This window comes from Podarcis filfolensis, assembly GCF_964270895.1.
Source record: "Podarcis filfolensis genome assembly, chromosome: Z".
NCBI classification, from domain to species: domain Eukaryota; kingdom Metazoa; phylum Chordata; class Lepidosauria; order Squamata; family Lacertidae; genus Podarcis; species Podarcis filfolensis.
Window position 1 is genome coordinate 4,092,289 of NC_139617.1, and position 22,881 is coordinate 4,115,169.

General features: G+C 49.9%; 1 protein-coding gene across 4 annotated transcripts in view; it reads right to left on the reverse strand.

Moving 5' to 3' along the window:
- ZMYM3 (zinc finger MYM-type containing 3) overlaps positions 1-310 on the reverse strand; it is a 30,001-nt gene extending 29,691 nt beyond the window's left edge. The window contains exon 1 of one of the 4 annotated variants that reach the window (XM_083595527.1): positions 76-310. The gene's annotated coding sequence lies outside the window, so the exon portion shown is untranslated. Of the gene's footprint in view, positions 1-32 lie in introns of all 4 variants that reach the window. The other 3 variants (XM_083595523.1, XM_083595526.1, XM_083595530.1) reach the window with 3 other exon arrangements.
- Between the last annotated feature and the right edge of the window lie 22,571 nt (positions 311-22,881).

Sequence of the window (22,881 nt, forward strand, 5' to 3'; positions counted from 1 at the left end):
CCCCTGTTGAATCTCCTCTTCCTTCTTCCTACCCGCCGCATAAAACACCTCCGGGGTCCTCCGGCGCCCCCTCACCTCTTCTCCCGCAGGTTGCGCGGCTCCCCGCTCGCCACCAGCAGCCCCGCCGCAGCGTCTCCCGGGGAGGCGAGTGACGGAGAGAGCGAGCGCGCGTCCAGGGTGGGGCAGGCACGGGCACCGCCTCCGGGACGGACGGAGGGAGGGACGGGTGCTGGGGAGCCGGCGCCAGAGGACCCCTCCACCTTTATCCTCCCGCCCGCCTTAGGGAAGGGCCCGCCCCCTTGCAACGCCCCCCATCCGGACCGTATCTGTGAGCGCCCTCCCCTGGAGGTTCCTCTTATTTCCCCTCGTGGGGGTGGTCCCTGCCCCATGGTGGAACACTGCGGAGCCAGACGCCCCCCCACCCACCCACCCAAAGGCACGATCCAGGATCCCCAAGTTCACAATATTTCTCCCCTGCATAAATGCCCCCTCTAACAACCCCAGATGTGTAGGGGAGGGCGCACCTAGCAAGACCAGGTCCCCCTTTCCACGGAACAAAAAGACAGGAGCCCCAACTCCGCGTTATCCTTACCTCTTCCCCACGGGTGCCCCACGCGCATTCGGTCCGTGCCCCTTCGGAAAATGCTCTGCTTTGCGTATATTTTTGACACCCACTTCCCCCCACCTCACGGTCCTGAGAAATCCGGCCCCGCTTCACATACCAGGATAGAGACGTGCAAAAACATACACACAAAAAACCCACACCCCATTTCCCTCTCGGCCACAAAAGCCTCTCTCCCCTCAAAAGTCTCATCTCAATCCCATACCACCTGCATCTGGGGTTTGTCTCTTATATCAATCGTATTCTGCCACCCACGACTCCCCCAAGGAATTGTCCACACACACTCCTTGAGACATGATGTTTTCCAGAAAATTGACACTATTAATTCATTTATTTCTGCATTTATTTATGCATTTATTGTGCCCCACCTTTCCCCGCAAGGAGCTCTAAGCTCAGTGAAGGGAAAAAGTATTTGCTCCCCTGCTAAATTTGCCCGTTTGCCCTCTGACGAAGAAATGACCTGTCCATAATTTTAATGGTAGGTTTATTGTAGCTGCGAGAGACGGAATAACAACAGGTAAACCCCCAGAAACCAGAAGACAAAAGTCAGAGATTGATGTGCATTATAATGAGTGAAATAAGTATTTGATCCCTTTGCAAAAGATGACTTGGTGGCAAAACCCTGTCTCTCCCAGCTACAATAAACCTACCATTAAAATTATGGACTGGTCATTTCTTCATCAGAGGGCAAACGGGCAAATTTAGCAGAGGATCAAATACTTCCCCCCCCCTCACTGTAGGTTGTGCATTTCCAGCCCAAACCAAACAAAGGCGGTGCATTTGAATTATGGGTGCAGGCAATGCAGCTGGTGGGGGCAAGAGCCAATTTTAGTGTCTGTGAAAATGCCCCTAGTCATGTTTACAGTGAACACCCCTTAAGTTCTGAATTCCATTGCTCAACAAAGCCCTATAGATGCAAGGGGCGCTCTTGTGCATCATTCACATCAGTTAAGTGGGAAAAGGACACGGTGCAGGCACCTTCCTAGCACCAGCCATGCACCCACCCAGCAGGAGAGGAGTGAAGTGAACAATTAGGAAGGCTGCATACACACCACACATTTAAAGCACCTTTGCTCCCCACCCCCCCAAAAAAACAATCCTAGGATCTGCAGGCAACCGTGCAAAGAGCTACAAAGCCCAGCATCCTTGACAAACTACAGTTCCCAATGTTCTTTGGGAGAAGCCATACACTTTAAATGTATGGTGTGCATGCAGCTGAAGCTATCTAAGGCTGTCTCACTGACAGTATACTGTCGGACTTCTGGCTAGGAACTCCGACCCGCCCCCCCCCCCAAGCCCAGCCCCATCACTTTTCCAAGAGCAGGCACAACCCATCAGGACAGTAGGAAAGGAAGCCACACACAGCCTGTTGACCCTAGTTATACACAGGAATCTCTCTCTCTCTCTCTCTTTTAAAAAGGAGACTTTTTTTAAAAAAGGAGTCCTTTTCCTTGGGGAAGAACAGTAAAAGTGATGGATGCTCCCTGACATTCCTCATCAGTTTCTATTTGGCTGTGGTCATATACAAGAAGTGTGCAGCCATTTTCATGCTTGTCTAATACCTACAAGTATTACCGCTAGCTTTCCAACCTGCAGTTAAACCCACTACCTATGTATTAATAATTTCACATAAAAGCAATTGGTAACTTGTACGTGTATAAGCACTGGTTGTTTGTTTTGTATTTTTTCCCTCTCATTTAAGTAAGTAAGCAAGTAAGTAAGTAGTAAGTAAGTAAATTTTTATTTATACCCGCACTCCCCGGCCAAGACCAGGCTCAGGGCGGCTAACATCAAATATCAAATACATTAAAACACGATCAAACAATTGATTAAAATATAGCTTAAAAATTAGAATCAGGATGAAATTAAATGACCTTAGGGGTCGGGAACCTCAAGTATTCATCAGGGCCAGCTATCCATGTTGGTCCCACATGAGCTGATAAAAGGGCAAAGAGGTAACCTACAGGCCCAGACCGAAGGCCAGGCAGAACAGCTCTATCTTGCAGGCCCTGCGGAAGGATGTCAAGTCCCACAGAATCACACCACCTAAAATTCTGCAACCTAGCTGTACTTTGGAAGAGAGAGGTAGTAGTTAGAGTTTTGGTTCTAGGGCCTGGGAAAACTCGTTTTCAGATCTTTATTCTGCAGTGAGTGACCTTGGGCCAGTCAACTTATCTCAACCTAACCTAAGTCACAGCATTGTTGTGAGAGTAAAAGTGGGGAGGGCAGGGGGGAGAGAACTATGGTGCCACATTAAGCTTCTTGCACAAAAGACAGGATATAATTGCAAATTTTTAATACCCCTCCCTTTTTTGTTCGTTCTAAAGCTGCTGCCTGTTCAATGCCAATATATGGCCCTGTTGTAATTACTGTAATGTATATTTTCAAGATGGAGAAAATTGCATTGCCTTACTGTCTTCCTAATCTTCCCAACAGATGCTTTTTTCTTCCAGTGACCCTTACTTTAAGACCCAGCTAAACTTTCTACAGCCATTGATCTATTTAGCTCAGTATTGTCTAAACTGACTAAAGGGACATTTCCCGTCTTACTCGGAGATGCCAAGGATTAAATATGGGACCTTTCGCATGCAAAGCAGATCTTCTGCCACTGAGCTGTGGCTCCTGCTATGCCTCTGATCATTTCTGGCGTCCTCACAATGCTTTCGACCTTCTTTGCAGAAGGGAATGGGTGAGTTGATCCTGGAAACTTAATCTGCGATTAAACTGTTATTTTATTTTATTATTACACTTATATATCTCACTTTTTCTCAAGGTGGCATATACACTTCTCCCCCAGTCTATTTTACCTTCACAACAACCCTGTGAGGTAGGTTAGGCTGAGAGATACTGACTGGCCCAAGGTCATCCAGTGGGTTTCGTGGCTGAGTGGGGATTTGAACCCTGGCCTCCCAGCTTCTAGTCCCGCACTCTAACCACTGCACCACACCGCTGCATATTTGCATTGACACCAACAGGGGTCAGCAAACTTTTTCAGCGGGGGGCCGGTCCACTGTCCCTCAGACCTTGTGGGGGGCCAGATTATATTTTGGGGGGCTGGGAGAACAAATTCCTATGCCCCACAAATAACCCAGAGGTGCATTTTAAATAAAAGGACACATTCTACTCATGTAAAAACGTGCTGATTCCCGGACCGTCCGCGGGCCGGATTGAGAAGGCAATTGGGCCAGATCCGGCCCCCGGGCCTTAGTTTGCCTACCCATGAACTAGATGAAAGCATCTGTAGTGCAGCAAAAGTCTGCAATCCTATACACACTAGGATTAAGCCCCCTTGGACTTGCTTCTGGGTAAATACATAGAACAGACTTTGCCAACCTGCTGCCCTCCAGAGGTTTTGGACCAGAAGTGGCTGGTACTAGGAGTAGTTATCATCCAAAACATGTGGAGGGCACCATGTTAGGGGAGACTCTTGCAACACTTTGGGCAAAAGATTTCTGCATTCCAGGGGGTTGGACTGGATGACCCCCGTGGTCCCTTCCAACTCTACAGTTCTGTGATTCTATGCCACTATTATCTCAGCAGTTCACATGTAATACAGGGTTGTTTGTAAGGCCTTCTGAGGTAAGGTATGCAACCATCTTACTTGTACCATACACCTGGGCTGCGCAGGAGTCTGGCTTTCGCTTTTGGGGAACCGGGGAACTGTTTTTTGGGGGGAACTGGGGAACCGGCTTCGCATCTCCGCTCCTCCACATGCAGCTGCTGGGTGACCTTGGGCCAGTCACACTTCTATGAAGTCTCTCAGCCCCACTCACCTCACAGAGTATTTGTTGTGGGGGAGGAAGGGAAAGGAGAATGCTAGCCGCTTTGAGACTCCTGAAGGGGAGTGAAAGGCGGGATATCAAATCCAAACTCTTTTCTTCTCTCTTCTTCTTTTGACAGATTTCTTTCAATCACTGTTACTTTGGTTGTTTTCAACCTGTGCTGCTTACTGGACATATGGGGCAAAAGCCAGATATGCTTCCTTCTGCAACAGCTTGCTTGACTGATAAGTCTTCTCCCACAATTCACAATTGCCTGTCAAGGCTGGGTGTCTTAAGAGGCACCCTCAGCTTAATGGGGGGGGGGTTGGAGCGCAAACATGAGCAGGTCCCACAAGGCCTCGCCAGCACCCCATATGCATAGAAATTGGATGCAATATCCTTTTGCAATGTGCAGCTGATAAATAATGTGCATCGGTTGCTCAGTAGATGTAAGTACCAAAAGGATTTATTGCAAGTTCAGAGTTCAAAACCCATCTCTCTGCAGCTTGCTATCTGCCCCATTTTTTTACAGCTCCTGGTGAGTAAAGGCTGCCTGCTGCTCTGTTCCGTTCTCATGAGAATCAGGTACCTTAAGAGAGCACCCTGCAAGGGCCCTGCTGGACATCCCTGTATGACGCTTTGGGCAGACTGACTGGCATTCACACACCCTTTAACAGGACCAGTCTAAGGTAATGAGTGGGAGTCCTGCTCTCCAAGTCGGCTACACCCGTTTCCAAGCTATCTCATGCACACAAGCCAGATGGGATTTGGCTGCCGAAAGGACTTGGCAGCCGCTCCAGAGGATGTTACGACGCTGTGGAGGACAGAATTGTTTCGAACGTGGCAGGCCAGAGGGTTCAAGGTGTCTCCGCAGAGCTGGGAAGACTCCTTTTCCTGGTGTAGGAAGGACCACATGGCTAAGGGCCAACTCTTGCTTGCAACAGAATCCTGCCTCTGTTTAAACAGCAGCAGCAGCAGCAGCAGCCAGACCAAGGGTGCACACAACACAAATCACTTGCACGTGCACATCATTTTTCATCAGCAGGAGCTTCACCTCCACACACACCCCCTCCAGAAGTGTGCCTCTTGCTCCCTGCTGCAGCTTTCACAATTCTGGGTGCAGGATACATGAGAGAGGCATGCTACCTATCTCAAGGGGCTGCAGCGGGAGGAGGAGAGAGGAGAAATGCCACAAGCACGCAGAACTGAAAGCTCCACAATGGCTGTCTCTACCCCCCACCTCCACCCCCGCCTCCCATGCATTCCTCAACACCCCTCCCCTCTGCTTCCAGGTTTTCTCCTTGCTGGGGCCTCTCCTGCCTCCTGTTGCGATGGCCTCCAGGCGTGCATTTCCTGCTGCTGCTTTCTCCGGAGAGGTTTGTTTTCAACTGCCAGCCTCCAACGCACACTGGAAAGGGAGCAGGCTCCTGGTTGCAGCATGCGCAGATGCACAGATGTGGGGAAATGCTGCAACAAACATGGAAAAATGGCACTGTGGATTCTTGGCGGCAACATTCCAGAGCTACGCAAACTGCCTTTTGAATTGCAGTGAGGCCTTGTTAGAGCTCTGGCAAGCCCACGGCTCTGCTAAAACGGTTGCCGGGGGAGGGGAGAGGGGGTTCTCAAGAGGCCTGGAGAAAATTTAACATACCTGCATTAAACAGAGTCCTGGCACTGTAGTGGCCAACCCCCACCCCACCCCACCCCGGGCACTTCCAGAATGATTCTGTTTTTCACTTGGGGTTCAGTGGCATACGTGGAAAGTCACATTGCACAGTTGAAATGGATCAGACACTTCAGCGCAACAAACCTGCTTCAATAACCATTTTCAAACTCCTTAGCTTTTTGCAGTAAGGAAAGTGAGGGGGAAACCAGTGGAAAAAGTAGAATAGCAATTGCTTGTCATGGTGTTGTAATAACATTCCTGACAACAATGGGAATAAAGGCCCAATGCATGGAAGAGACCCATGGAGGGGCATTTTACTATGTGTGGCCCTTGATGGTGCCGCATTTTGGAAGCTGCACCCGCAAGCAGCAATATCTCCCTGGATGTTCCCAAACAGACCACCTGTACTGTTGTGTGATGCCTAGAGGGTGGGTGAGTGAGATGGGGCAGGCTGGGAAAGCAGGAGCATCATTTACAAGGATGGGATCAATTAAATAGGATAAAGGAGGCCAGGAGTGAGGAGGTCCAGGGGCCAAATGTGGCCATTCAGGCCTCGCTCTATGACCCTTGGACCTCTTCCCAGGCCACACTCCTCTATGGCCCCTGCTTCACACCCTGCATGTTTTGGCCTGACTGGAGTATGTCATTGATGCTAATAATGCTTTTGGCTTATCATAACAGAAGACCAGAGAGTTGGGTGAATAAAAACCATCCTGTTCAGAAGAAAATAACAATAACTCATGGCTCCACTCATGTTTACCTCTGACCCTGCCTGCCACTGGCATGTGGCCCTTGGAAGGCTGCCCAGAAAAGAATGCAGCCTTTTTGTCCAATAAGAGATTCCCCAGCATCACAAGGTTGTGAAGCAGGAAGTGGGTGCGAGTAGAGCCATAGCTGAGCAGTAGAGCATGTGCTTTGCATGCAAAAGGTCCCAGGTTCAATCCCCAACATTTCCAGAGCAGGCTGGGAAAGTTCATTAGACCATGGGTAGGCAAACTAATGGTGCTGGAGGAGACTCTTGAGAGTCCCATGGACTGCAAGAAGATCAAGCCCTATCCACCCTTAAGGAAATCAGACCTGAGTGCTCACTGGAAGGACAGATCCTGAAGCTGAGGCTCCAATACTTTGGCTACCTCATGAGAAGAGAAGACTGTTACGAACAGTCTTTGTTGATATCAACAAAGACTCCCTGGAAAAGACCCTGATGTTGGGAAAGATGGAGGGCACAAGGAGAAGGGGACGACAGAGAATGAGATGGTTGGACAGTGTTTTCGAAGCTACCAGCATGAGTTTGACCAAACTGCGGGAGGCAGTGGAAGACAGGAGTGCCTGGCGTGCTCTGGTCCATGGGGTCACGAAGAGTCGGACACAACTAAACGACTAAACAACAAGAAGGCAAACTAAGGCCCGGGGGCCAAATCCGGCCCAATTGCCTTCTCAATCCGGCCCACATATAGTGTGTTTTTACATGAGTAGAATGTGTGCTTTTATTTAAAATCCATCTCTGGGTTATTTGTGGGGCATAGGAATTTGTTCATTATTTTTTTCAAAATATAGTCCGGCCCCCCACAAGGTCTGAGGGACAATGGACTGGCCCCCTGCTGGAAAAGTTTGCTGACCCCTGCATTAGACTGACTCAGTTTTAATCTGTATCCTATTTGAGAGCCAGTGTGGTGTAGTGGTTAGAGCTGTGGGGCGCCACACTGGTGTGGCAGGAGAAGCACAGAATTTTTGGGTTGGAAGGGACTCGAAACGTCATCCAGTCCAGCCCCCTGCAATGCAGGAATCTCAGCTCAAGCATCCATGACAGATGTCCACCCAACGTATACTTAAAAACCTCCAAGGAAGAAGAGTCCTCCACCTCCTAGGGAAGTATGTTCCACTGTCAAACAGTTCTTATTGTCAAAAAATTCTTCCTGGTGTTTAGTCAGAATTGTTCTTGTAACTTGAAGCCATTGGTTCGGGTCATACTCTATGGAACAGGAGAAAATAAGTTTGCTCCATCTTCCATGTGACATTCTTTTAGATATTTGAAGATGGCTATCCTATCTGCTGTCTCTTTTCCAGGCCAAACATGCCCAGCTCCCTCAACTGTTCCTCATAAGGATTGGTTTCCAGACCCTTGATCATCTTGCTTGCCCTCCTCTGCACATGTTCCAGCTTGTCAACATCCTTAAATTGTGGTGCCCAGAGCTTGACACAGTATTCCAGGTGTGGCCTGACCAAATGTCCTGTACCCTCAGCCTACCTGGCAGCAAGTCCCGCTGGCATGTACAGTGTGTAAAGTCCAAAGTTTAACAGTCAGGAAACACAGTCTGAGGGTCAATCCACGTAAGCGAAGTCCAAAGTCCAGCAGTCAGGAAACGCAGTCCAGAGTCAAACCCAAAGCACAGCGCTGTAGAGGTCCTGGAGCATCCAAGCCAAGGTCCATCAACATCAGCAGCAGAGCAGACCCAGAACCTCAGCTCCACTTCCCTTTTATACCTTGCATGTTGATTGCAGCATCTGGGCTGGATGAGGTAGGTGACCCTCACCTGTTCTGAGCCTACTACTGAGGAAAGCCCACCTGGGCTATGGGAGCCTGCCTCAGCCTCCCGCAGCATAACCTCCCACTGCTCCCTGTGTCTCAGAGCCCGCTTTGATTGTGGAGACAGGGGCCTCTCTGGCTATGTTGAAGGGTCCTGATCTTCTGGTCCCTGCACAATGACCCCCATTTCCTTCACCCTGTGTGTACTTCCCATGACCCCAACTTCTCCATTCCCATCCCCAGCTTGCCCCAGTGGGTCCCAGTCACGGTTACACCCCTCACCAGGATCCTCTTCCCACTGTCCTGCCAGTTCATGACACCAAGGTAGAATAGAGTGGTACTATTACTTCCCTTGATCTAGACACTATACATCTGTTGATGCAGTCAAGAAAAGAAGTTTGAGAACCACAAGGTTAGAGTGTTAGACTAGGACCTGGGAGATCAGGGTTCAAATCCCAACTCAGCCATGAAGCTGACTGGGTGACCTTAGGCCAGCCAGTCACTGCCTTTCAGCCTGACCACAGGTTTGTTGTGGGGTGTAAATGAGGGGTGAACCATGCACATAACCTTGATCTCCATGGGGGAAAGGTGCAATAAATTAGGTCCCAGCAGAGTCTGCAAGTCAGCAGAAGGCAAAATGTTCCATTTCCCGGGCAGGAATTTAGTCTGGGGCCCTTTGGAAAAGGGATGGCATTTTTGGCTACTGAGGGAGGGAAACACATGTCAGACTGGCACACATGTATCCTGGGCTGAAGCAAAGGAGCCAAGAGGAGGGCATCCCTTCTGGGCTCTCCCACTCAAAGCAACTGCCATTGGTGAACCTGATTTGGTACCCAGAAAGGACAATCTGGATATGGAACAACTGATTGGTTCAAAATTGGAAAAGGAGTACGACAAGGCTGTATATTGTCTCCCTGCTTATTTAACTTATATGCAGAATTCATCATGCGAAAGGCTGGGCTGGATGAATCCCTAGCCGAAATTAAGATTGCCGGAAGAAATATCAACAACCTCAGATATGCAGATGACACAAGCTTGATGGCAGAAAGTGAGGAGGAATTAAAGAACCTTTTATTGAGGGTGAAAGAGGAGAGCGCAAAATATGGTCTGAAGCTCAACATCAAAAAAACGAAGATCATGGCCACTGGGCCCATCCCCTCCTGGCAAATAGAAGGGGGAAAAATGGAGGCAGTGAGAGATTTTACTTTCTTGGGCTCCATGATCACTGCAGATGGTGACAGCAGTCACGAAATTAAAAGACACCTGCTTCTTGGGAGAAAAGCAATGACAAACCTAGATAGCATCTTAAAAAGCAGAGACATCACCTTGCCAACAAAGGTCCATATAGTAAAAGCTATGGTTTTCCCAGTAGTGATGTATGGAAGTGAGAGCTGGACCATAAAGAAGGCTGATCGCCGAAAAATTGATGCTTTTGGATTATGGTGCTGGAGGAGACTCTTGAGAGTCTGCAAGAGGACTGCAAGAAGATCAAACCTATCCATTCTGAAAGAAATCAGCCCTGAGTGCTCACTGGAAGGACAGATTGTGAAGCTGAGGCTCCAATACTTTGGCCACCTCATGAGAAGAGAAGACTCCCTGGAAAAGACCCTGATGCTGGGAAAGATGGAGGGCACAAGGAGAAGGGGACGACAGAGGGCGAGATCGTTGGATAGTGTTCTCGAAGCTACAAACATGAGCCTGACCAAACTGTGGGAGGCAGTGGAAGACAGGAGTCCCTGGCGTGCTCTGGTCCATGGGGTCACGAAGAGTCAGACACGACTAAATGACTAAACAACAACAACAACACACAGGACAATCTTGCCTTAGGAACCGATTCGGAGAAGTGAAGCGGTTATTTTGATAGTAGGTCGGTTGCTACCTTTCGTTGCACACATCCAAAGATTATGGTGAGTATATTATTAGAATCATAGAATCTTAGAGTTGGAAGGGACCCAAGGGTCATCTAGTCCAACCCCCAGCATTGCAGGAATCTCAGCTAAAGCATCCAAGGCCATTCAACCTCTGCTTTAAAAACTCCAAAGAAGGAGAGTCCATCACCTCTCATGAGAGTCTGTTCCACTGCCAAACAGCTCTTGCTGTCAGGAAGTTTATCCTAATAAATCAAATTTTATTAATTTGATTTATTACTAGCTGCCACCATACGGTCCCAGGGCAGGTCACAACAATTTAAAATGCAACATGGGGGAAAACCCCACTAATTTAAAACAAATCACCATCGCAAGAACAGGGTGCCTCCTGCAAAATATATCTCAAGCGCCAAAGGCCAAGGAAAAACAGTACGTCTTCAGCATACAATTAAAACTGCAGTGCCAGTGCCAGTTCCAGACACACCTCTGTGGGGAAGGAGTTCCGCAACTTTGGGGCTGTCGTAGAGAATGTCCTGCAACAGAACTACCCTAGGGCCCCCTGTGCCAATATTAACAGCTGAGAGGGTCTGTAGCAAAAGAGGCTGTCTCTCAGGCATCTGGGGCCTAAGGGTGCAATCCTAACCCTCTATCCACCGGGATGAGTGAGTTGGGATGTGGCAGATTCCCAGCTCAGACAGATTTGGCCAGGTTAAGTCCCATGTCACCTCTCAGCCAAAGAGATACATCGGTGTGACTTCTCCATCCCAAATTAGCTGGTGCCGAACTGCGTGAGCCGAGTATGGTGGGTCTTAAGCAAGGCCGGCACTTTCGCGGGGCAAGGTTAAGCAACTTGCCTCAGGAGGCAGATTGTTTTTTTAAAAAATTATTTTTATTAAAGATTTCGTCATTTACAAAAATACATGCATTGTCTCTTTTTTACAAGTTGTGTTTTCTACAGATCAGTTTCATTTGTTTTGTGAGACATTAGTGTTGCATGCAGTATTTCTACTTAGTGTAAGTGTGGGGTTTTGTGGCAGCCGTGTAGGTGTACCTGTGGGCGATTCAGTTGTGGTGGCAGGGCTGGCAGCAGTACAGGGGCAGGCAGGAGGCCCATTTGCTGCAGGGGGGCAGTTTGCCAATAGCTGTGAAACATCCTGACCCCACCCCACCCCAAGGGCATATGATATGAAAAGTACATCCCCTTGCTTCTCAGTTTGATATTTTTACATGATTTTGTATGTTCCCTGGTTTATGACTTACCGTTATTTTTATTGATTATAGTTTAATAATTCTTTATTGCAATTGATAAGTGTAAACTGTTTAAGTATTATTTGCAGTTATTTAATTTTACTGCTTACTATTAGATGTATTATTGAATATTGGTTAATTTGATATAAGTTGTTTACTGTATTTTAAAGACATTGTTAGTTTTTTTGTATTGGATCAGGCTATTATCATTAATGTTTGACATTTGTTGTTGTTTAGTCATTTAGTCGTGTCCGACTCTTCATGACCCCCCTGGACCAGAGCACGCCAGGCACTCCTGTCTTCCACTGCCTCCCGCAGTTTGGCCAACGTTTTTATGTGTGTTGGAAGCTGCCCAGAGTGGCTGGGAGTTAGGGAACTGGCTCCTATGCCTGTTCAGCTTGGTCACCTGGTGTAAATTCCACCAGCAAAGAAGGATGCTGTAGATCAAAGCACACAATGGATGTCAGTGGGGAGGGTCCAATCCTCAGAAATCAGACCCAGACTCACCTGCCAGCCCCACCTGCACTGTTCTGAAAGAGCACAGGATGTAACTCTTGGGCAATTGCACAGCAGCAGAAAATAAAACTGAAGGTGATATACCCTCAGTTTGCTTCACTTCTTCCTCTCCTGCACACTGTCTCATGAGTAGGGACCCAGAATTTGGGAGAGGGGCTAAGCCTCAGGGCACTTTGCACTTGAGGAACATGGGGCACTTTGAGCACTTGTCCCCCACCCTGCTGCAAATTAGATGCATGCAGGGTCAAACCTTTCCCAGTGGAGGCTTAAGTCAATCTGGTGGCATATGAGCTCCCGCTTCCTCTGCCCGTGTGAAGTGCTCCCTGCCTTCTGTCATTCACTATTGCCACGTGCAGTCCCTCTCCATCTGGGTGAATTGCCACCGGTTATCGTAGATGACAATGAGGAATTCAAGGCGCAACGCTAGCCAAGCCTCTACACCGCCTCCTCAGCACGAAGCTACCGTGGTCCTAGGGTCATCGGGAAATGGCGGCCTTCCTCCCAGCAGCACCAGTATCGGCCGCCGATGTAGCCTCCGCATCTGCCCAGGACTGCACCATCAAACGTGTGTCAACTGGGTGTGGAGGGGGTGGCTGGAAGGGTCTTTCGCACCAGAGTTCCAGCCGTTTGCAACCAGACAGCACGAGCTCTCGGTTCATCGCGGCTGCCTACTGTGGGGAGACCGAGTCCTGGTTCCCCAAAGACTCCGCCAACGCATCCTCGAGACTCTGCATATCGGCCACCCGCGGATTGTCAAAATGAAGGTATTGGCTCGGTGTTACGTCTGGTGGCCTAACATGGATGATGCCATCACTTCGTGGGTTGCCTCCTGTCAAGCATGCCAAGAGTCGAGACCTGCACTGCCGGCAGCTAAGGGTAACACCTGGGAGATGCCCAAGGCACCCTGGTCGAGGGTGCACATCGATCTTGCCGGCCCCTTCATGGCCGGACCTTTATGTTAGTGGTGGACGCCTATTCCAAATGGCTGGAGGTGGCCCTGATGCCCTCCACCCCTCCCGAAGCCCTCATCCGGGTGCTGCGGAGCCTGTTTGCAACTCATGGGTATCCTGATGTTCTCGTCTCCGACAACGGACCTCAGTTCACATCAGGCACCTTTGAAAGGTACCTCTTGGGGCTAGGCAACAGTTGGACTTCAATCCCAATGGGCTTGACAGATGCCAACCAACCAGCCAATTTATTCTTGTGATTTTAAGTTGTGTTAAACATAGCATTGTGTTTCAACTGTTGTAACCAGCCTTGGGGTGATGAGCAGGTAAAATTAATAAATCTTAACAATAAAAATAATTCATTGGAAGGGCTCTGGGCCCAAAGACAATACAAGTTATGGCAGCTGCCAGACGATGTGCAGACAACTTTTCATTTTATGGTTGCTATCCAGAGAAGCTCAAGTCTTAGGAGTTGTGTGGGGTGTATGGAGTGTTAGGGCAGGGGCAGTATCTCTGGTGAGGGACACATCGTACTGCTTCCAGAGTAGTTTGTCCACCTTTGGTCCCCCCCCCCCCACACTCAGCTCTGGGGCTCTGATAAGTTGTCAGCATGCAACAGCGGCCACACCCTTGGAATAGCTTTGATTGCTGGCTAAAGCAGGTGAGGGGAGCCAATGGGTCTCAAGCCCTTGGTGAGCTAGGGACTAACCCTGCAAGCAAAGACAGGCTTCAGCTGAGTGAACGGACAAGTCCAATAGCAGGCCCAGTGGTCAAGAAGGCAGTTTCTGCACATAGAGGGAAGTGAGGGGTAGATGGGGCTCAACCACCTGGGAAGGTAGAAGATCTTGGAGAAGAAAAACTCTGACCCTAAACCTCCTGAAATATACTCAGAGTCGCAAAGTGATTTCATGCTCTTTATTCAGCTCATAGTGGTGAGGAGGAATGAATGAAAGTCCCCTCAAGGTATCTGCTTTATATACATTATTTACACAATGGGCTGCACATGATTGGCTAATTCCGGAATTCTACTGTAAGCCAATCAGGTTGTGGATTGACTTCGATCTGGAGCATGATTGGGTGGTTCCTGCCAACCAATCATATTGCTGCATTGTTCTAGGACCAATCAGACTGCTGCAGTTTGGATCCTATTCAACTCAGTACATAACACCCCTCCCCTCTAAGTTCCAGTCCTGCCCGGGAGGTCGCATTCATAGTCCTTGAGGTACGCCGGTGGCCTACGTGTGCGTTGCGGCCTGGGGTGTTCCCTAGTCCGGGGTTCAGGTTCTGGCTCATGTTCCAAGGATGCTGGCTGTGATGGGCCTGTTTGGTCTGGTGCAACCGGCTCGCTCAGTCGTGGTTCTGGTTCCGGTGTCCTTTCGGCCTCGCGGGTCCTCTCTGTATTTACTGATTCTGCCTCTCCTGCTGGCCCCTCCTGCTCTATGGGCCTCACTGCCCCTCTGTTCCCTTGGGACTCCTCTGACCTTTCCTGGTTTTCTCCCGGGAATCGTCGCCGTATCTGGTCGCAGTGGCGGCGCCAGCATTGCCCCCCATCCGTTAGCACCTCGTACGACACGGGACCAGTGACCCTGGTGACTGTGGCGGGTACCCATGCTGGGCCTGCCCCAAAATTCTTTGCGTACACTGGGTCCTGGGCCTCGAAGGTCCGGGGGTTCCTGCCTTCCCCCACCACTACCTCATCCTGAGCTCTATCGGGGTGAAGGCGGTCCAATCTGATTGCAAGGCGCCGACCCATTAGTAGTTCAGCGGGGCTCCGGCCAGTCGTTGAGCTGGGGGTGCTGTGTTGTGCTAGGAGGAATGTGGCAAGGCGGTACTCCCAATCCCCTTGCGTCATGCGGCGAAGGGTGTCCTTGGTGGTCCGCACCATGCGTTCTGCTTGGCCATTGGTGGCAGGGTGGAATGGCGCCGAACGGATGTGGCGGATGGCGTTCTGCGCTGTGAAGGTTTGGAATTCTCCTGACGTAAATGCAGTCCCGTTGTCTGAGACGAGAGTGTCAGGGAGCCCGTGGGTTGCAAACAGCCTGCGTAGTACCCGGATGGCTGCGGACGTAGAAGTGGACGGTACCAGTGCGACTTCCAGCCATTTGGTGTAGGAGTCCACCACTATGAAGAATGTTTTCCCCTGAAAGGGGCCAGCGAAGTCCACATGCAGGCGTGACCATGGTGCTCGGGCGGACTCCCAGGACTGGACTGGGGCCCTTGGGGGATCTGGGCGGGATTCTTGGCAGGCCTGGCAGTGTTTGACCCAGGCCTCTATCTCTCCGTCGATCCCCGGCCACCACACATAACTCCTGGCAAGGGCCTTCATTCTTACTACCCCTGGGTGTGTCTCGTGTAGGGCTGTGAGGACCCTTTTGCGGAGGGGCTGGGGAACAACGACCCTGCTTCCCCATAACAGGCACCCCTTGTGGGCCGACAGTTCATGTTTGCGGGTTGTGTAGCCGGCGAATTCTGGCCCGGGGCTGCTGCTGGGCCATCCCCTCCACACCCAGTCCAGGACCCGGGAGATGACCCTATCTTTCTTGGAATGGTGTGCAACTTCTTGTGCCTGAATGGGGCGGTCGGGAAGCAGCTCCAGGCTCATAACTTCTTGTGCAGGTGCTGGGTCAGGGCCTGTTTCCGGTAGTGGTAGCCTGCTGAGGGCGTCCGCATGGCCCATCGCCTTCCCAGGGCGGTGAATCAGTGCATACTGGTAGCTGGCAAGGAAAATTGACCACCTGAGGACACGAGGAGACAGCACTTGGGGGGTCTGCTTTTCGGAGGCAAACAAGCCAAGCAAGGGCTTGTGGTCAGTCACCACGGTGAAGGGCCGCCCGTACAAGAAATCATGGAATTTTTTTACTCCCTTCACGATTGCCAGACCCTCCTTGTCGATTTGCGAGTAGTTCCGCTCGGTTGCGTTGAGTGTCTGGGAAAAGTATGCCACCGGTACCTCTCTTCCATCCGGGAGTTGGTGTCCCAGGACAGCGCCAATGCCATAGGGTGAGGCATCGCATGCTAGCACCACCGGCAGCCTCTCGTCGAAGTGTGCCAAGACCGAGTTTGAGACAAGCAAGTCCTTGACTGCCTGGAATGCGGCCTCCTGGCGCTGGCCCCACACCCAAGGGGCCCGCTTGTCCAGGAGTCTGTGTAGGGGCTCCGCTACCGCCGCCTTGTGGGGAAGGAAGGAATGGTAAAAGTTCAATAGTCCCAAGAAGGCCTGAAGTTCAGTCTTGTTCTTGGGCGCTGGGGCATCACAAATGGCCCGTACCTTGTCCCCAGTCGGGTGGACCCCTTCTGCGTCCACCATAAATCCCAGAAAGTCCACCTGAGGCACTCCTAGTAGACATTTTTCCCGCTTCACCTTGAGACCCGCCGTCTGGAAACGGTGCAGAACGGTGCGGAGGCGGTCCTCAAACTCCTCTGGTGTGGGCCCGGCAATCAACACATCATCGAAGAAGGGGGTGACGCCAGGAATCCCTTTAAGGAGAGAGTCCATTAGATTCTGGAATATGCCTGGTGCCACGCTGACACCGAATTGCAGCCGCTTTACCCTGAACGCTCCTCTGTGCGTCACAATCGTCTGTGCCTCTGCTGTGGCCTCATCTACTGGCAGTTGTTGATATGCTTGGGCCAAGTCCAGCTTGCCAAAAATTTTCGACCCAGCCAGGGTGGCAAGGACATGGCTGACCACTGGCACTGGGTATGCATGGGCCGTGAGGGCCTTGTTTATGGTACATTTGTAGTCTGCGCAGATGCGGACCGAACCATTCGGCTTGACGGGTGTGACGATTGGGGTTTCCCAGGGGGCATTAGGCACCGGCTCCAGCACTCCTTGCTCCACGAGTCGGTCCAATTCCTCGTCTATACGGGGTTTCAGGGCGAACGGGACCCGGCGGGCCTTGAGCCTGACTGGTCGTACTGCGGGGTCAAGCTGTAGAGCAATGGGGGGGCCCGTATACTGTCCCAATTTCCCATCAAAAACCCCCGGAAATTCCTTGCATATGGCGTCCACGTCCACTTGTAAGGTAGTGTGGTTCACCCCGGTGACGGCTAGCCCCAGTGGTCCAAACCATGCCAATCCCAGTAAGCTAATGTAGGGGCCCTTGACCACAAGCAAGTCCAGTTGCCGCGTCCGCCCTCGGTATTGCACCCTGAAGGTCCCCACCCCCATTGTGGGGACCTTACGTTTCTGGAAGTCCCGGAGGGTGAATGGGGCCGGCCTGAGTTTGGGACCCCCAGTAGGACACAGTTTCCTTAAGGTCCTTGCCGAGATTATGGATAGAGTTGAACCCGTGTCAAGCTCCATGCGGCATGGGGCCCCCTCTATCTGTACCTCTACATAAATTTTCTCTACGTTGGGGTGGGGCAACTGGTATACCTGGAAGTCCGTGAGCTCCGTCGAGTTGCCTTGGTGTGTTGGGCCCCGGGACCTGGGGCTCTTGGATTGGTCATCTGATGCCTGGCGTCGGGTGGGCCGAGCTCGACACACCCGGGCGATGTGTCCCAATTTTCTGCACTGCCTGCACTCTGCGTTGCGGAAACGGCAGGTCCTCCTCTCGTGACTGTCTCCACAGCATGCGCAGTTCCCTGCTTCGCGTTGAGGCAGCTGTGGTATGTGGGCTGCTTGAGTGCGCTGCTGTACTTGGTGCACCTCCTCCCTGTTGGATCCTGAGTCGTCTGTGAGGTCTTCGTGGTGGACCCTCGGTTGGGACGGCTGGCTCGGCCGTGCCTCTTGCGTCGACCTCTCGGCAGCTTCCGTTGCCAGGGCCTCCTCCAGAGCGACCTGGAACGTTAGGTCCTTCTTAGCGTAGAGGCGTCGTTGCAGCTTCTCATCCTTCAGGCCACCGACGAGGCGGTCACGAAGCATGTTCTCCAGCTCTGAGAAGTTGCAGAACCGGGCAGCTTGGCGGAGAGAGGTCACAAACCCAGTTATGGTTTCCCCAGGGGCTTGCCGCTCTGCATAGAAGGCATTTCGACGAGCCACCACAGAGGGCTGTGGCGAAAAGTGCCCCTTCAGCTGTTCCATTATTGTTTTGTATGGAACAGTAGCGACGTCTTCTGGTGCAAGGAGAGCCCGGGCGATTTCAAACGTCTCCTCTCCGCAGACGCTGAAGAATATCGCCCTCTTCTTGGCGTCTTCTTCATCGGTGACCCCTTTGGCTTCTAGGAGGAAGGTGAAACGGGAGGCATACGCTTCCCAGTCTCCAGATGCTGGGTTGAACGGCGAGAAGCTGCTGTCGGTTGCCATTCTGAGTTCCTTGTGTCCCGGAGCTGAAGCCTGGATACACGGTGCGAGGCAGCGGTGCGGCAGGTGGCGGTGCTGCGGTGCTGTGTGTGGCAGTCAGCTCAGCGGGATCCCACCTTCGTCGCCAGTGAAATATACTCAGAGTCGCAAAGTGATTTCATGCTCTTTATTCAGCTCATAGTGGTGAGGAGGAATGAATGAAAGTCCCCTCAAGGTATCTGCTTTATATACATTATTTACACAATGGGCTGCACATGATTGGCTAATTCCGGAATTCTACTGTAAGCCAATCAGGTTGTGGATTGACTTCGATCTGGAGCATGATTGGGTGGTTCCTGCCAACCAATCATATTGCTGCATTGTTCTAGGACCAGTCAGACTGCTGCATTCTGAATCCTATTGTTCTAGGACCAATCAGACTGCTGCCTTTTGGATCCTATTGTTCTAGGACCAATCAGACTGCTGCAGTTTGGATCCTATTCAACTCAGTACATAACACCTCCACTGTCTTGTGGGATATATTCAGGAGAAGAAAAGGCCAAGGAGTAAAGCTACAGAAATCTGGAGTCCCTAAGGTGGATTGGATGGCGCCTTGTAGGCCTCCTTCTGGCAACTCCTGCAGCCCAGCTGGTGTCAAACATCTTGCTCTGCTTTCCTTTGGACCTCATAATCGAGGGCGAAAGGGGGGTCTTGTCATCTGGGCAGCCCAGGACCTCCAGACACACTACCCAGGCTTGTGCCCTGCAGAGAGAGGGAGGCTTGCAGGGGACACCTGGACAAGGGGGTGATGTCATGAATCCTGTGGGATGAGAATGGAACTGGGAGGGACTGGATCCCAGGGATCGAGTTATATATATGTTATCATTGTAATCTGCTTGATTATATGTGATGCTATTGATTGGTACTAACCTATAATTAATTTGTATAGGAAAATAGGATGGAATGATATTTGGTAACTAAAAGGATGGCCAGGTTTTGAATATTGAGTTGATTGTATAAATATTATCAATCTCCATCACTCTGTCACATGCACACACATACACAACTCACATACAGATTTATTGAACAATTCTTTGTGTTTGCACATCTGTGGGGAAAGGAAGCATAATTACATATGTATGTTAAGGGTAATTTCATATGTATGTTAAGTTGCTAATGTGTATAACAAGTGGTCGCTGCAAATTCTCCAAGCAGGCTGGAAGACACTGATCCACGTCTAGGGGAGGGGCCAAGTGGACAGTCATGGGAGTAGCCCACCTCAGTGCTACTGGACACCCCAAACACTGGGTTACAGCAAATGTACATGACTGGCTAAGAGCCTTCCCCCTCCAGGAAGGTGCCTGGGGACAAAGCAGACAGTGAGCTGGCCTTGTGGAGCCTGCCTCCATCACCAAGGATACAGAGGCTGCTCTGGTGAAAACAGATCTGCTGAGAGGGGTGCCAGCTTGCTTTCCCGGTCCTGTGGCTCAGAACAACCACCACGTAAACAACTGTGATCTTCAGAAAGGGACTTTGGGGAAATGTCAAGTGCTGGGGGCTTCTTGACACCTCACCATGTGCTTAGCCTGTGCTGCACCCGTCCATCTGAATGCTTGTCACCTGGCTGCTCGTGTATCCCACTGACCTATGCATCCAAGCCTTTGGCAATAAAAGTGTTGGGAGCCCAGGTATTGTATCTTCCAACGGGGGCCAGGACAGAGCACTGCAGTTGCTCTGGGCACTGCAGTTGGTCACCAGGCTTCAGGAGTGCTGGTGCTGCCAGTGCTGGTGGGACTGTTGCAAAGGTACAATGATCGAGGCAAATACGCTATCCATGGGCATATTTAACATAATGAATGACTCGCTGGAGGGGTCTGGCTATTCTTTGCAAACTGGGGTGGAGAGGTAAGGCCACGTCCTGCAAAGCCCTGCTGGAATCCAACTGGCTGGTTACTTCCACCTAGCACTGGTGGCCCTGGGTTCAAATTATGCCTGTGTCTTCTCCTTCAGAAGTGATGGCTGTCACAAAGTTGAGAAGAGAGTGAGCCCCAGCAACCTATTATTATTATTATTATTATTATTATTATTATTATTATTATATTTTTTGGTGAGTTTATCTTATCCAAGGCAATGGAAAGCATCTTACAACCAACCAACCAATAGGGAAATGAATGAATGAATGAATGAATGCATACATACCTTTTATAGGTATTTTTTTTTTGGGGGGGAAGCATATGCAAGCTTAATATTACACTAAAGCTTATCAAGCAGAATGAGACAACAGCACAATCTTAAGTACTTGTAAAAATGATGGCTACAGATGCTCTTACTCCCGTTTTTAGCTTGTAACAATTCAGTGTATTTTCTAGTGTAATGGGGAGACGGTTGGAAGGTATCCCATATTCTGAAGCCACTAAAATACTGAAATCCTTAGTGAGTTGTACAGTGTGCCCCTAGGCACAGATCCCTGGAAATAAGGCAGATCAATAAGCCAAATTCCAAGTAACTATGCACAGGATTGCAGTACAGTATTATTGTATACATACACAAAATGTTATTTTCCCCTTGGGCCTGCTGAAGAGTTCAGCTTAACCCAGAAGTTTGTATTATTGCATAGTGCTACAGTAACAACATAAAAGTCCACTAAAAATTGTGCCTTCATGGATTTTTCCCACACTTCCCACCCACGGACTCACAATCCAGTGCAGCTTGTCTCCTCTTCCTCCCTCCTGAAAGCTCATTATCTGCATTTCTCACCTCATCACATCAGTAGATGTGCATATTAATTTATTATGCGAGCCTCTTGGTGTTTACTCAGAAGTAAGCCCACTGTATTCAAAACAAACAAACAAACAAATTTCTTTCCAGTAGCACCTTAAAGACCAACTAAGTTAGTTCTTGGTATGAGCTTTCGTGTGCATGCACACTTCTTCAGATACCTGGTATCTGAAGAAGTGTGCATGCACACGAAAGCTCATACCAAGAACTAACTTAGTTGGTCTTTAAGGTGCTACTGGAAAGAAATTTGTTTGTTTGTTTGTTTTGAGTATGGCAGACCAACACGGCTACCTTTCTGCCACTGTATTCAGTTAGGCTTTTTCCCAGGTTGGGTTTTCTTCAATCAGCCACATCAGTTGTGATGTTTGAGACTGCTTTATTTGGTCTCAACAACAACGGCCGCTGGGGAACCCACAAAAGTGGGATTCACAGGCCTAAAAATAACACAGATGTTCCCTCACCTTAGCTTTACACATGTGTAGAAAGTAACTCACATTCTCAGAGAAAAGCCAGCCTGCATTATCAGAGCTGAAGAATTGTCAGGCAGAAGTACAAGGCCGAGTTTTCCCAGCACAAACATTCTTGGCATTTTCTCAATAATGTCTAGGTAAGCAGACTCCCCTCTTCACATATAGGCTGTCTATCAAAGCAAAGAATCATAGACTCATAAAATAGTAGAGTTGGAAGGGACTCTGAGGATCATTTAGTCCTACCCACTAAAAATGCAGGAATATGCAGCTGTTCCGTAGGGGGACTGAATCTGCATCCTTGGTGTTATCAGCACCATGCTCTACCCAACAGAGCTGTTACTGTACAGTCACTTTTGCTTTTGTTTCTACCATGTCTTTTTTTCTGTTTATAATTTGTAGTAACTTTCCTACTACAACGTATTTTGAGATTTGTGAAAAACATGCCCTAGTGTACAATAGCAATCCCACACAATAACTTGGAAATAGGCCAGGCTGAACACATGCCTTACTTCCAAATAAACACTTGCTGCATTTTACGCATTATTACTTTAAGGTGGGAAAACGTGTCATGCAGGAGCCCTTGCACTGCTCTCTGCTGGCGAACCAGGTTAGCTGAATCCATCCATCCATATTGAATTATGCATTCCTTTTTATTATAACTGCATTTATGCAACTATTCCAATTTTTGTATTATATATGATGGTAAGTATAGGCATACATCGCTATGTTCTAGGGGAGACAGGGCGGGGTAGTGGTTAGAGTGACGGACCAGGACCTGGGAGACCAGGGTCTGAATCCCCACTTGAACATAAAGCTCACTGGGTATGGCCTTGGGCCACTCAGCCTAACCTACCTCACAGGGTTGCTGTTGGGATTAATTGAGAGTGGTGTGAGCCACCATGATATCTTTGGAGGAAAAAGTGGGACATAGATGCAATGAATATTGGGCTGTAAACCACCTTCCCAAACCCATTATTGGACGGAGGTACTGTTTTGCTTGCTACTATTTTATGCATTTTTGAGTTTTTAAACCGCACTTACCTCCCTCTTAAGTGGAAAAAAATAATGCACAGGATCGGTGCGCACAATCCTATTGCCAAACCCAGCACATTTTTGCAGCTGCTCCTGGGCATCATGTGGACAAGAGTTCCACTCGCCCACGCTTATGCACAGTACGTATTTGAACATGCTTAAAAGGCAGGGGCTTTACCGCAAGAGCGCGCTCCAACGCCCCCTGCAGACGGACCCAAATCC